This window comes from Equus asinus, chromosome 25, assembly GCF_041296235.1.
Source record: "Equus asinus isolate D_3611 breed Donkey chromosome 25, EquAss-T2T_v2, whole genome shotgun sequence".
In the NCBI taxonomy this organism is placed as follows: Eukaryota; Metazoa; Chordata; class Mammalia; order Perissodactyla; family Equidae; genus Equus; species Equus asinus.
The window spans coordinates 53,789,063-53,804,816 of record NC_091814.1 but is presented as its reverse complement, the minus strand read 5'-3'; the positions used below and the strand labels follow the sequence as shown (position 1 = coordinate 53,804,816).

Below are 15,754 nucleotides of genomic sequence, written 5' to 3'. Positions count from 1 at the left end.
CACTGCAGAGTGGAATAGCTGATGACTGGAGGTGTGTGCTATAGTTTGATTTATTTTTATTCTTTCAAAGAAATTGGATAGTTTGTCAGTGGTTTGTGGTAGGGTTTGGGGGTGACGAAAGAGATGGAAGAGGGAGAGTGATGAAGAGGGGAGAAGGAATATTATTTTCTTTTTTAGTATTATTTTGAAATTAAAACTTTTAATATAGTGAAGAGCAAGATTTGAACTTTGACAATGTGGTTTCTGTTTATCTGATGTTGAACTAATAATGGTGGGCAATTTGTGACAACGTGTAGTGAGTGGGTCTGCCTTTTTAGGATTACAGAACTGAATGAGTGGGGTTAAAAAGAACATTAAAGGGTTAAAGAAATAATTCTTTTATAGGAGCAGTAGTAAGATTTTATTTTGAAAATTTCATGAGGAGATTTTTAGTATTTCTATTTCTTTCCCTACATAGTATTCAAATAAAAATACACAGTACATTCAACCCCCTTTTTTGGTCTTAAGGATATCTTTTAATATTGAAACCTGGCTAGTGCACTTGAAGTAAAAAAAAATTGAATGTGTTAACTACCTGAGCAATTGTTTTGACCTTTAATGTACCCTGGATGCTCCTTTGCAGGAATTGTATGCCTTAGTTTCTGGTTTTTGGGGGTACGGTAGTTTGCAAGAAGTCCTTTGTTTTATGTTCTTGGCAGCAGAATAAAAGGCAAAGAGCTTCTTGCTTTGTATTGTGTAGGAAATTACCATTTCTGTCGTCTGTGCAGGATGTTCTAAAGATGGAGCCGGGGAGACTTGGGGGAGAGAGAGAGCCTTGCAGTTCTCATCTTTTCTTGTTTTTGCCTCTGGCCATATATTGCATTGTTTTTCTGCTTTTGTTCCTTGGGGTGGCATCTGTCTTCAGGCGAAATCACTTCACAGTCAAACACAGATTGCGAACCATGGCGTTTTCGCTGTTACTGTTATGCTGATTCACCGGGAGCAGTGTTAACAGAGGTGCATTTAAACACTGGTTCTGTATGGATGGGGAGGTGGACAGTGAAATCTCGTTCTTTATCTCCTGTTCCCCTCCTGCACGTCACTTTTCAGGAACAACCGTTAGGCTCCTGCCACGTGGCTTTTCACAAACTCCCGAATGGTTCTCTGTGCTAATCTGAAAGATGCCCCTGCAGCAGAGACACACGTTTACACTGTCCCACATATAGGGACACTTTCATGAAATAAATGATTTCTTGACACTTTCCAGGTTTAGGATTGTATGATTGATTTTAACATATTTCAAATATTAATACTGGTGAATTGCATGCATGCTTATATTGTTTTAATTATTTAAATAATTTGACGTTTTAGAACTTTGTGGCCTTAAATTTAAAGAGATTGTGTTTTTAAAACATTTTGAAACATTATCCTAAGAATATTATTATAGCAAAATAATAGTAATTAGAAAAACAATAAAGTAAATAATAAATTTTAAAAATAAAAAAGAATACCTAACTAGCAAAGTGGAGAGAAAAGCAATTTAAAGTAATAGCTCTTTTCCTGAGTTTCTGAGAAGCCATTTGAACAGCTACTGGTAAGATTTTAAAGATTAAATGTATTTGTGATTAGAACTTGCCTTCTCTATGAGGCACCCTAACTGCTACGACCTCACGGGAGTCCCCTTATGTAGAATTAGACATAGATGTTGGCTGGGAAAGAAAGGACGTAAGAAGACTGACCAAACCTGTATTTGCTGAAAGATTGAGCGTGAGAGGATTTGGAGCCTTACAGTAGTTCAAGGAAGTGGGGTTTATAAAAATTACGATGAGTGGCTTTTTTTCCTAACGTCGGTGCATTTTGATTTAAAAACATCCAAGGGACTGGCAAGCTGTACCTTGGGGAGAGGAGTGTGCAGAGAGGGAAGGAATCTGATAAAATGAGGACTTCAGAAAGTGCCTATGGAAAGCTTGAACTGGGATTGAAGAAAAGAAATTAATGAAATATCAAGAAAGAAAATATTTCTATGGACATTTGTAAATTTTTATTTCTGTAAACATTGATGAAAATAATGCAGTGAAAGGCATACAGTAGTCCTCCGGCCAAATCTGGCCCGTGAGTTAAGAATGATTTTTACATTTTTAAATGGAAAAAAATATATAGTATATCATAAGACATGTAAGTTATATGAAATTGAAATTTCTGTATCCACAAATACAGTCTTATTGGGACACAACCACACATGGTTTTAGGTAATACCTGTGGCTGCCCTGGTGCTGCAGTGGCAGAGCTGAGGAGTGTGACGAGACTGTGAATGGCTCATAAAGACTGAAACGTTACTTTCTGGCCCTTTGCAGAGCAAGCTTGCTGTAAGACAGGATTGCCTGCAGTATGTTAGAGTGAACCGCATAGGGTTTTTCTGAAGAAACTAGGAGTGCTTGCCGTTATTGTTTGTTTCCTGTGTTCTTGTATATGTTCGTCAGGAATCGATGCTTTTTCTGGTGGGTTGTTTCACTAATTCAGCAAAATGCCAAAGTAGTAAATATTGCTTTCTTTCTCTCTCTTTTTGGCTTGATAATGCTCCCTTTTTTTTTTGGAGAAGTTGAGGGGGGATGCTTAAATATGTTCCCTGTTCATTAAGATTTCAAAATAAATCAAACCACATTTAGAACTCAGTCTCACTTCCAAGTCTGCTGAGAGCTTTGTTGCTCTCTCTTTTTGAGAGCATGGGAGATTCCACTGCTTGAACATTAGGACCACTGTTTACTGCTGTTTGGGAAAGTTTGAGAACTTACGTTTACATAGGCAAATTTTGTCCCATTTGAGCCAAGCACATTGAAATTGGCAGTCAGTCTTTCTTGAAAACATTTGGCCTTCCAATATTTGTAAATCAGGCATTTTAAGATGCGTTAAGAGGATTACATCCTAGATTTGTTGTTGAACACATTGATTTTTATTTGTTTTGGCCTCAGGGCTAGTAGCTTCTGTCCTTCCCTTATGCCTGACAGAAGTGTGGCGTTGTTGGAAAGTGACTGGGGGCTCTCATGGGCTTCTGTAGGAAGAGCTGGGATGACCTCTGTTAGGCTTTACTGATGTGCCTGGGCGGAAGGAATAGCCGATGGACAAGAGCCTGAAGTTGCAGTGCATTTTCTCTGATTCTTCCTGCTTTCCTCCCTCCTGTCAGTTTTACATGCTCAGGACAATAACATTAGGGATTTAGAAATGTCACAGTGAAATAAATTACTGGGTTTGACCACGGTGTAAAAGTCATAGTTTAAAATAAGTTGTTAAACTTTCTTCTGTCTTCTCTTAAATAATTGAGCCTGAACCAGGAGCAAGCACATTGTTCATGACTAATCTCTCTGTAAAAAAAAAAAAGAAAGTTCGTAATCGTAGATCAAACTCCTGATTTATTCTGCATGACCACCAAACTAACACTGATGCAAACTAATAATAATTTTTCTCCCAAGTAGGTTTTCTTGTTCCTAATCATATCCAAGCAATGATAAAGTTGATATTTTCCTTTACTTCATTGTGGTTCAAATTGTATTACTCTGTGCAGGATTTAAAAAAATACTTTCAAGCAGTTATGTGCACATCTTTCTCCTCATTTAATAGAGCTATAATCTCTAGATGTAATATTTTGCAGTTAAGCCATTGCTTGTGTCTCTTAGTCCCCCCCGCCTTTAGGTAAAGTTTAAGGAGTTTTATTATAATGTACCTGGGTAGAGAATGAAGCCACCAAAAATCCATGTGGCTATAGAACTAATAATAGTTCTCAGTTTGATTATTTTAGATAATTCCTCTCCTAACTTCTTGCCTTTCCTTCTAGATCTTTGAGTATTGCCTGAAATTTACCTTTTCTGGTGAATTTCTGTAGGAGATGTGGGAATATTCAAGAGACCTGTTTGATTTTAAATAAGCTACCTATTCTTGTTATTTTATTGGCCTTGCTTTTAGTTGAGTTTGCTGTGTTTTTGGTGCCTTAGAAACCACAAGTGTACCCACTACTCTGAATTTTAACATAGTTAATATGTTTGCTAATTAATGGGCTTACTTCTTGGTAGACGGAACTATGTTACCAAAAGGGTTGGGGAGTTAAAGTAGTTTGGTTCTTATTTATTCAAAAGTTAAGTTGTCTGTACAAACCATGAATTGTGGTGATGTTATGCTTTCTTATAAATCCAGTTCTTCCAAGAATTCTTGTCGCTTTTCTTTAATTCCACTATCTCCATCTAAGAATACTGACAATCCTCTCACTTTCCTTTGCAGTTCTTTCTTGTTTTCCATTTTTTTCCTTGTCTTTTGAAGATACTCTTCTTCTGGAACAGGCTGTTTTTAGTCCTGAGATTTGCAGCTCATGAGTTCCAGGGCTAACCTTAGTCAAATGAATGTAATAATTATCAATGGTGGAAGAAGTATGATGAGACCAATAGTGTTTTCTGTTTCTTTTCTTTTGAAAGTCCTTGTATATATTGCAACAGGAAAGTAAAGCAGGTGGAGGTAAGGAGCATTATCAATTACCTAACAGAGAGGTGAAGGTACTTTTGTAAGAAGCACAGAGGAGTGATTTGATTTTAGTTTAATTTTATTTTGTCATTCTTGGAATTACTGTCTTGTTTTTTCCTGCGAATTAGGGGTTTCATTTTACTGTTAGGTAACTTCCCTTCATATGTTTATAGTAACGTAATAGGACTGTTAAACCACACAAGAAGTCCAGTCTCATTATTTAATAGCTTCATTTCCTTTAGTCTAATTAATTTTTCTTCTTAACATTTATTTTTATGTATATTTAAAAAAAATTAATGGTTTCCCCCACTGGAATCTAGGCTCCCTGAGAGCACAGGTGTTGGCTTATTCTCTGCTCTGTCCCGAGAACAGAGCACGTGGTAGGTACTCAGAATACTTGTTAACTAAATGAGGCTGTGGACACACATCAGTGGCCACTGGGGTTAGTTGTGCCTTTGCCTGAGAGCCCGTTTCAGATAATCACAAAATCTTCATCCAAAAATAAGTAGAATAGACCCACATATACTCATAACTCTACTAAAGAATGGGGGTGCTCCATGATACACCCCTAACACAGGTGGAAATCGTGTATGAGGCAAAGGGATAGGATAGGCTATCAGATAGTGGATTGGGGTGAGGGATTGTGATAGAAAACATTATTAAATATTAGCCAGTAAAATCTGAATCTGCAAATCAGGGTGCAGGGAACTGGCACAGAGGGTTCGTCGCATTCGTGGAGGGCTAGGATGCGACCCCACGGTGTTCAGGCAGCAAGGGAGGTTCATGATGAAGCTAGCATCACAGAGGGACAGACAGTGGCCTTGGAGTCAGGCCTGTGGGGGAATCTTGGCTCTAGCACTTGTAGCTATGGGGTCTTGGTGTCTCAAACTCTCATTTTGCCCCTGTGAGGACTGAAGGAGATATTGGGGAAGGGGAGTCATTATTATTGCTATTACAGGCAGCCCCCAACAACCTCAGCTGAGGTTTGTCCCTCCCTGGCAAGAAGGGAGCGGCTTGGTGAGGAGAGACCTTGCTCCCACCAGTAGTGTTTTCTTACACCAAACATTTATTTTGCAGCTTATTTTAAAACTCTGTTATAGCCATAAATGAACATCTATAATACAGTAGGCCACAGTGGCCATGAAATCTCTCGGCTCGTTCTTTCTAAAGTTGGAAGATGGAGCTAAATACTGTTTCTGCTTCAACTACTCAGATTTTCCACTCTCACTTTTTGAAGTGTTAGTGTTTGCTTGAGCCTGATCATGCAGGAAGAGGTATAGAATCTTTACATTTGAAGACTACCTGGAAGAGTTCTGGAGGTTTAGGGCAAGAAGTAAAGACATCTTAAAATACTATGCTTATTAGCACTCTGACCTAGTAATGGTAAATTTTAAAGTCTGTCATTCCCCGCCCCTGCCAAAGAAAACGAAGGATGGGGTAAGGAATGATGATTGGTTAAATAATAATGAAAATTCTGAAACCCTAATAAGGACTGATTTGATGGTTCTGTGAAATACCACTTATGCTTAGCTATTTTGTGTTCTGAGTTTCTGTATAAGAATGCCTTTGTGCCCTGGAAGTGTTCAGGAGAAACTACTTTAGATGAATTCTATTTAATAATTTACTTGTCTTAAAATTTATTACTGAGATGGCAGTTTGACCACATAATACCCAGAAGTTAGTGATATAGGAGCAAAATATTTAACATGCTAAAAGACTATCTTTATATGAGGAGTTCAGTGTTTTTGGAAATCTTCTCCTGTTGGAACTGTTGACATACCCTATGAGAGAAATTGTTCTAAAGTTTCTATAAAAGCACATAAATTTTTTCATCAGCTCCCACCCCCCTTGATTCTGAAGTGTAAAATGTTAAAATTGAAAACAGGAAGAATAGAAAGTATTCAATTTAAAAATGAAATATTTTCAGTCCCATATTGTAATCAAGTAAGGGAGGGAAAGGTAAAGGAAGAAAAACAGTGCTGTGTGGAGAAGAAGAACATGAGTGGATGGAACGAGAGATGAGAAGGAAAGCTATACTGAGGGCAGGGAGGGAGCGCACAGCAAGAAAGGGTGATCAGCAGGAAGGAAGGGAAAACGAGAGGGTTTATTTAATAGGTGAATACAAGGCCTTTGGTCACATTCTGCTGGTGTGAGTCGTGGAGTAACTCACCATTCTTTGAAATATTCTTGCTTGATCGTCAGTGATCTCCAGGTCATGAAATCCAAGGGACATTTTCTCAGACCTTCTCTTAATTGATGCTCCAACAGCATTTGACATTCTTGACCACTCTCTCTTTGTTGAAACCTCACCACCCTGGAAGCTTTGAAATCATGCTCTCTTGCTTTTCCTCTCATTTCTCTAGAAGCTTGTGCTTTGTCGTCTTTGTTGTCATTAGATAGTGGCATTCATGAAGGCTCAGTCCTAAACTCCTGTGTTATTTTCATTCTGCAGCCTGGCAAATGTATCTGTCTCCATGGCTTTCATTTCTGCTTGCTGATGCTGCATGCCGTACTCGAGTGTCCTCCATTTCAGAGAACGGCATCACCTTGTTCATTCTAGATGTCCAAACTGAGACTTTGGAGTCATTCCTGACACACACTCCGCCTCACGTCCCAAATCCTTGCTCTACCAAGGCCCGTCTATTTTACATCCTTAATAACTCCCGATCTGCCCATTTCTCAGCCCGTTTTCTCTGCTACCTTGGTCTAGGTAGTAATCATCTCTGTCTTGCGGCATAATAGTAGTCTCCCATGACCTTCATTTAATTTATTCTCTACACTGAAGCTAGAATAATCTTTTGAAAATACAAATCTAGTCATGTCATTCGACTGCTTAAAATCATTTCGCACTGCTCTTAGAATATAGACTAACATCTTGCCTGTCTGCTTCTCCAACCTCCCCTCTTACCCTCCCTCTCAACACTTGAGCCACCCAGGCCTTTTTTCAGATTGTCACAGCTACCTTGCTCTGACTTTTCAAGGCTCACTTTGCCTAGTCAATTCCCATTTTATTCCTCAGATCTTACTTAACATAAAGACAATATCCATAGAAAAACTGCTTCTTGGGGCCAGCCCCGTGGCCGAGTGGTTAAGTTCTCGTGCTCTGCTTCAGTGGCCCAGGGTTTTGCTGGTTCAAATCCTGGGGGCGGACATGGCACCGCTCATCAAGCCACGCTGAGGCGGCATCCCACATGCCACAACTAGAAGGACCCACAACTAAAAACACACAACTAGGTACCGGGAGGCTTTGGGGAGAAAAAAGAAAAATAAAATCTTTTTAAAAAAAACCCCCAAAACTGCTTCATGATATATGGTCTCATAGTAGTCTGTTCTTTTCCTTTATAGCATTTATTGTAATTTGTCATTATATATCTCTGTGATGAGGCTGAAAACTCGTAAGAGGGGTGGAACCTTGTCTGTTTTACTCACCACTAAACCCCCAGTACCCCCAGCACCTGGCACATGGTAGGCAATTAATAAATAGTGGTTAAATGACTAGAATCTTTTCTGCAGACTCAAGGTATCTATCACTGAGCCATAAATTTTACTTTCGAGAAGTCTCAGAGCACAACATAATCTCTTTAGTCCTCAAAGATAAGGAATAATGTTAAGTTTATCATTCAACACAGTTTAAAAACTAGAGATCAGGTAAAATCAGCCAGTTTCTGAGCTGGCATTGGGTGTGTGCAGACTGGGAACTCCATTTTCACCTGTCCTGACACGTTTCCCAAAAGAAGACATGCTGACTTAGGGATTTTGCTCTAATTTAGCAAACATATGAGGGTCTGTGATATGCCAGACACTTTGCAGACTTTAATTGGCTGCCCCCCCCCGACCCTTCATCTGTCTTTCTGTGGAAATGGAATTTCATTTCAAACCTAGATTTGGTTTTCAAGACCTCTGTTTCACATGGGTACATATTTGTGTCTTTGGGTGTGATTCTTAGTTTAAACAAAGCACTTTATAAATAAAATGTTCACTTTTTTCACTTGGCTGTGATTAGTTAGATACATTTTCTGCAATTTATACATAATTATGCATATTAAAGGTGTTCAAATGCTATTGGAACAAGATTTGTGTCCCCAAGTTCTGTTTCCCACCGAACACAATGCTGCATGATGCTTATGGCGTAAGCCTGAGAATACTTCATGAGCGTACATTGTGTGTAGATACTTACCAGGTATCTGGTAGGAGGTATCGGTGAGTAACAAACGTCATTAATGGATGAGACCTAGAAAGCATGATAAAAAAAAGATCTAACGTTGATGAAGAAAATCAGTCCTTTGTTTTACAAATATAACACAGCTAGCTTCTGCCTTAGGATGCAGACCAAGAGCTGTTAGAGGTTTTCACACGTAGGTTTATGCTGAACCATTTCTTTTTCCTATAGATGTCCCCCGCCATGGTAGAATATATACCAGAGTTAAGGGAATAACCTGTGACCTACCCTTGTAACCCAGATAAATAGAGAATTACTTGGTAATTCTAAAAAGGTGAGAAGAGAGTACTAACATGGTGAGAAGAGAGATGATGTAGAGTGGGGGAGAAAGGCGATTCTTGCAAGAGGAAACTACAGCGTAAATGTTCCAAAGGGAACACCCAGGCATTGCTGGGAGTTAGGGATGACGAATGGGACTAAGCGGGATGCTCAGCAAGCAGGTTTCTTGTCTAGAGTGAGGAAAAAGGTGGTGATTGGTGGAAACTGTTTGGAAGGATAGGCTAAGAATTCTGAATTGATAGAATGATTTATATTTTAAAACATAGCATATTTGTGATATGAGAAATAATAAAACTGTCCTCTGTTGGTTCTGTGAAAATAAAAGTGGATGAGATAGGTAGAAAAGATGTTTGGCATTTGAGCTGGTTTTTTTTTTTTTTTTTACTTTTAAAGAGATTTTATAGCTGTTACTGTTACTTAGGGCTTTCTGGGTTTTTAAAAAAGTTTTTATAGCTAGTCTGTTCATTCAGAGAATGTGGGAAAATACCTCTGACCACTTCCCATTAGTGCGCATGTTAGCTCTCAGCAGCAGTTTCTGCGGTCAGCTGTTCTGTGCCAGTATCAGCCAAAGTTCCCTAATGGTGTGAACAGCACTGTGACAGTTACCTTTAAAAAGATAGTTGACATTAGGTTTTACATGACCCTTACTTTTTTAAAGGTGAGGGTCAAGGTGTATTACAACCAATTTTCCTTTCCTTTTCTTTGAGATTATTTTATTTTAGTCTTTTGTGAATATTTGACCTTCTTTACCATTTCATTGAGGTGGTTTCCTTTGCATGTTCTTCCCACAGTTTCAACCTTTCTTTTAAGTCCTAACTAAGCATAAAAAGGATGCTCTTCCTTCTTTCTACCTCCTTCTCTGAAATTAATTGTGCTAAATTATCAGCTTCTTGGATTTCAAGCAGTCCTCATGCTGAAGGCATTTATTAAGTGTCCATATGTGCTTGCTACTATGCTAAGTGTTGCAGCAATAAAGTAGGAACACATGGGACTCACGTCTTTTAAGTGCGTTTAAAGTGCCAGGTAACACTAAAGCAAATCACGTTATCAAAGGCATTCATATGAATAGTGTCCCCCACCCCCATCCCACCAAGCTAAGTGCCTGAATGCTTTAAGATTGTATCCCCATAGGAGGAGGGTGGAGTGTTTACTTTTCATTTGGGCCTAGTTTAGATGAAGAAATGTAAGTTGTACAGTTCTCCAGAGGTCCATTTATAGCCTGGTCTTAGTTAAAATATACATAAAGTATTGGGGAGTACTGTCTCAGTAGCCAAATGCCTAAGACTGTGAGTCTCTGAATAAGGAAAAATGACAAAAGAGCTATAGTGTGCAAGTTTAAAATAAATGTGTTTGGGGGAAAATATTCCAGTTTATACTTGTAGGGTTATGGTTTTCAAGCTATTACCAGGGAAGAGAATTTAAAAGTCTTTGTTTACTATTTGAAGAGAGCAGATTCATGTACTGTGGCCAAAAGACTAGTTCATGATTTTAAAAGAAAGGTTACTGGAAACATAGAAAACACTTTTCTACTCTTGTATCAAAATGATCTCTCTATATTATGTATAGATTTGGACACAGTGCTTTAGCAAAGAAGGAAGGTCCGGAAGAGCGATGATTAAAGGCCAGGAAGACAAAGTAATCCAAGCATTTCAATCTAGATTATTTTACAAATTTAGGATGTTTTAGGCATTCATTCAATCAGTTATTTATTGAGGAACAATTGCGTTTTAGGCCCTGTGCCGGGCTCACAAAATGTTCTTCGATGCCTCTGTCAGACAGGGTACTACTGGTCTGTGCAGACTGTCTGTCTCACTAGTTTGTTTTTCTTATGCTCTTATAGGAAAAACAAAAGAACAAGAAATACAACAGAAATAAAACCTTGAGATTGTACATGATCTCTCAGGTTATAAACGTTGAATAAGTGGCGTAAATGCAGCGTTACTCATCAGCATGAGGCGGGCATGGTAGCGTAGGGTTGCGAATGGGTTCTAGAGCCAGACTGCCTGTGTTGGAGTCCTGGGCTTCCTACTTCTGTATGTCTCAGTTGCCTCATCTATAAAGTGGACTGTTTTGAGATAATGTCTGCAAAGTGGTTAGAACAGTGATTGAACCACAGAAAGGGCTCAATAAATGGTAGCTATTAAGTTGAAGAACACTAGAACTTCTTAAAGACTTAGAAAACTAGATGCTGGACAAATGAAAAATGTCAGAGCACCTCCACAATTAACCAGCATGTCATTAGGCAAATTTACTGGCAAACTGAAAATCAGATCCATGGAGAATGCCTTCCAGAAGCATGTAAATATTCACACTTTTGGAATCTTGGGACATAATTGTGGTGCTTGAGATTTATAAAAAGGGGGTTTTAGGAGTTGTTTGAGTAACAAAAGATTGGCCTGCTGAAAGTGGAAGAGCATTCCAGGATTCAGGATTCGTTGAAGAGGAGAGTTCAAAGCTGGAAAGAGAAGCACGGAAAGGAGGATGTTAAGTCAATTTGTATGGGTCTAAACGGTGTTCTCAAATGAGGGAAATTTTGCCCCTCTGGAGACACTTGACTATGTCTGGACACATATTGCCCGGGTAGCGGGGAGAAGGGCGCTAGTGGCATCTAGTGGTTAGAGGCCGGGGATGCTGCTAAACATCCTGCAATGCACAGCACAGTCCCCACAACAAATAATTACCTGACCTGAAATATCAATCGTGCCAAGGTTAAGAAACAGTGATCTAGCACAAGGTGTAATAAAGGCCACTGAGCAACAGAAGACTACGTTTATGATATTACCTCCACTCCACCCCCAAAAACGTATATGAATACAAATTTAGCTCAGGCTAATCTAGCTCAGCATGATGCATGGAAATATCTCCTTAAGCTGACCACTCTGCTTGGGCAACATTATCTTTCACCATGCAGTCTAGAACCTAAAATGACACTATCCTTGCTATAACTTCTACTTACCTTCCACTCTGTATGTCTTCCGCCCCACATCCTAGGGGACGAAAAATGTAATGAGCATTTGCTTAGATTAGAGTCTGCAACAAAACTGTTAACACAGATCTTTTTTAGGTATCTTTTCTCGTTGTGCTCCTGTCCTTTGCAGGCATTCTTTCATACACCAGGCAAGGTGATCGATTAGCAAACAGTGAATGCGGTTGAATAAAGAAAGTCCAAGCTTGAAGACATAGGGATCCTTGGCATTCATCTGAGGACAGTTTTTCGTCACTGTGGAGGCCTAAGAAAATTGTGGTATGGTTAGGGTGAGGGATAGAAGCGACAGTTTGTAAGTGAGATGGAGGATTGCCTGGTGTGTGGGGTCATTCTGGAGTGAGGAGTATATTGACGAATCCTTTGATCCAGGAAGAAGATGGAATCTTTTCCTCTTTATTCCATACCTGTGAATTCACTGTTTGCTGAGCCTCTCCCAAAGGAACATCCACTTAAACATATGCAGACTCATTCTTTTTCCTTCACTCCCCCATCCTGCCCCCTTGTCCTCACGTTCTCCTCTGGGGCACCACCACCTGCTCAGTGGCTCAAGCCTGAAGCTGGCGGTCTTTCTGCTCATCTCCTTCACTCAAGTGAGCATTTAAATTACTTCCTTCTCCACATTGTTCACAGCCTTTCCTCCTCCGTTCTCATGGCCACTGCCTTAGCTCTAGCCTCCGCTCTTGCCTTGGGGTCATGTGATGGTTCAGTTTTCAGACTTACTTCCTGTAACCTGTTTTCGTACAGCTAAGTAAACTACTAAAACGTTGTTTTATTATATTACTCTTGTGTAAAACCACACAGCTTTAAGGACAAAACTTCAAGTTATTTTAAGTTGCAGTTGACACTTCAATCCCAGGAAGTTGATGACGTTGTCCTTCCCCCTTTTCTAACCATACCTCCCAAAGCTTCCTCCCCTCTTCACTCTAACCATCGGCTGTTTCCCGGACTTGGCATGAATAGCACACCTCTTTCCCTCCCATGTTCTACCTTTTTCTCTACTTTTCCACCCCGATATTCTTTGTTTCACTTGTTTCTCGTTCTCAGGGAAGCCTGCTCTGACTTTGTTGTCTGATTTGGATGTTGCACCTCTTCCATGCCCTGTTAGCATCCTAGCAGACAGGTCAAATGCAGGGCTTGCTCCAGAGGCAGACTCTGCAGGGTAAAAATTCAGCCTCACTCTGCTGATAGGTCTCCTTAGGCAGTTTACTAAATATCTCTGTATTACTCAGTTTTCTCATATGTAAAATGGGAGTAACAATAGAACTTACCTTATAGGCGTATTCTTTTGAGAGTAAATTAGTTAATATGTGTTGAACACTTAGAATAGTGCCTGGCACTTGTTAGCACTTATTGAGCGTTACCCCATTATTATCTTATGCATCCCTCATTCATAGCACATAGTGTCTGCTATTAAATCACTAGTTTACATGTTCCCTCTTCCACTGCATTGTGAGCTTTTTTGAGAGAAAGGACTAAATCTTATTCAATAGTACTTATCAGGCATCCACTAAGTCATGGATAGTTGGCCAAGTCCAAACCTTGGCCTGTTTTTGTAAGGCCCCTAAGCTATAAAGAACAGTTTCTATATTTTAAAAGAGTTGTTAAAAAAAAAAAACAAAACAGGTAGAAGAGTGTGTGACACAGATCATGGGCCCACAAAGCCTAAAATATTTACTGCTTCTGATATATTTATGTCACAGAAAACTTTTGCTGATCCTTGAGCTAGATGCCAGAGATATTGGTGTTGTACATGATGGTTGGTATTCAATAAATGGTGGTTAGAATGAATGATGGTTGGATAGATAGATAAATGAGTAGGGCAGGATATTCAGAATTGTGGGTATTGGTGATTATTTGTAAGAAGAAATGCCAACAATATTGTGAAAATATGAAAGTCAGTGGAGAGTCCAAAATAGTTGCTATCTTATTTGGCAGCATGGGACTAGACTCTGCTCTTCGAGTGTAGGGACATTTTAAGGTCTTGCATCTTTCTATCGTGTTTGAAAATTGGACACAAGAAAGCTGTTCAAATGCCCACGTTGTCAACATGTGATAGAAGACAAGAATTTGCTAGCTTCTGAAGTTTGTAAAGATGAAAAGTTTCAGATAGCCTGCTGTGTTTTCCATGAGGCATTCCTCAGCATCTATGCCAGTAAACAAATAGTAAATCCTGACCTTTGAGTTTAACTAGCTTCATGTATTTTGCTCGTGTAGATTTGTGCAAATAGAGAAGGCTGAGTAACAGCAAGTTGAAACCAGGTTCTTCGGTATTTATTTTTCACCGTTCTTAGGGACTTTGGCTAAAGCAATTTACCCTCTGTCTTATTTTGTATTTATGGCATTAAAGCAATTTCTCTTCCTTTTTATTTCCTTAATGATTCAACTTTCTGTTTGCTCTAAATAGTGTATGTCTTAAAGTTAACGTCCAAATTGTAATAAATGTTGATAATTTTGTATTAACTGACAACCATGTGCATATTTCTAATCTGAAAGCACCAGAGAGTGTTTCACAGCTTAGTCAGTTGTTTAAAATTACAAAGGCTCTTAGTAGTAGAGGGTGAGGTAGAAGCCAGGGCTCTACTTCCACTGTTTCTACTCTGGGCTAGACCACACTAGGTCTCCTGCTGGCCTGGCTTTATGTAGTGAGAGCCTGCCCTCCTCATTTACACTGTTATGCTAAACTTGGGCTGTGTTTTGACTCTTTCCATTGTTACTTGACAGAATAATAATGATCAGAATTTAAAATCCATTTCTAGTTTTTTTTTTTCAGTTATTTGAAAATATCTTACAATGCTCACTTTGCCTTTCCCACTGTGAATAGTCCAAGAAACTTTTTTTTTTTCCGCTGAGGAAGATTAGCCCTGAGCTAACATCTGTGCTCATCTTCCTCCACTTTACATGTGGGTCACTGCTGCAGCATGGCTGACTAGTGGTGTAGGTCCACACCCGGGATCTGAACCCACGAACCCAGGCTGCCAAAGTAGAATATGCCAAACAACCACTACACTATGGGGCTGGCCCCAAGAAACTTTTTAAAAAAATACTCTGTTGTAACTAAGATCTGTTGTAACTAAGATCTGATATATTTTAATCTGGGCAGTCCTTACCTCTTCATATTCTGATCTGGAGGCAGAAGTGGGAAACCCTGCTCCTAAGAACACTGTTTGTGAAGAAGATTTTATGTCAATATCAGGTTATATATAGCTCTTAAAAGGGACTTTTTAGTGAAAGTGGAGAACAACTTGATGTTTAATCTTTAGCGGCATGCTATAAAATCTTCCTCTATGCCACCGTGAACTTCTGGCACTATAATGGACTATTCAGAAAAATTCTGTAAAACTCTTACAAATGCCTATCATACCCCCATTACATGTTTCCCCCGCAAGCTCGAGGATATGAAGAATTTCCCCAGGGTCAGTGAAGAGGAAGGTCTGTGGTCATCAAGCCAGCACTGAGGCTGCCCTAAGGGCCTTTGTCCAAACTGCACCCCAGAGCCTGTGTTTGATTATCTGTTCTAGACAGAAGACTAGACTTTCCAGGGTGGGGAAATGGAGCTGAGATCCCTGTGTAAAGCCAGGACTCTTAAAGTAACCAAACCTTACGTAATCTTACCAAGGGGCCCCCAGGAGAAATCCACCCACCAGCGAAGTGCTGCCGTGAAGCTTCGTCTTTCTTCCCCTCGGGTCCAGGTAGATGTCCTGCCTGAAAATTAGTGACCAGAGCTCTTTTTAAATACAGATTTGAAGTTTGAATTTATACTACCTGTATGGTCCGGGAAATTCAAA

The 15,754-nt window shown here is 39.5% G+C and overlaps 1 protein-coding gene and 1 long non-coding RNA gene across 4 annotated transcripts in view; one reads left to right on the top strand and one right to left on the bottom strand.

Annotated features, from left to right (window-relative positions):
• POU2F1 (POU class 2 homeobox 1) overlaps nt 1–15,754 on the top strand; it is a 165,366-nt gene that overhangs the window by 46,833 nt on the left and 102,779 nt on the right. The gene's annotated exons all lie outside the window — the stretch shown is intronic.
• Nucleotides 2,005–12,666, bottom strand: LOC139042027 (uncharacterized). The gene is made up of 3 exons (XR_011498218.1): nt 11,940–12,666; nt 8,663–8,716; nt 2,005–3,338 (listed from the first exon to the last, which is right to left on the bottom strand). It is a non-coding gene; the product is annotated as an uncharacterized lncRNA (long non-coding RNA).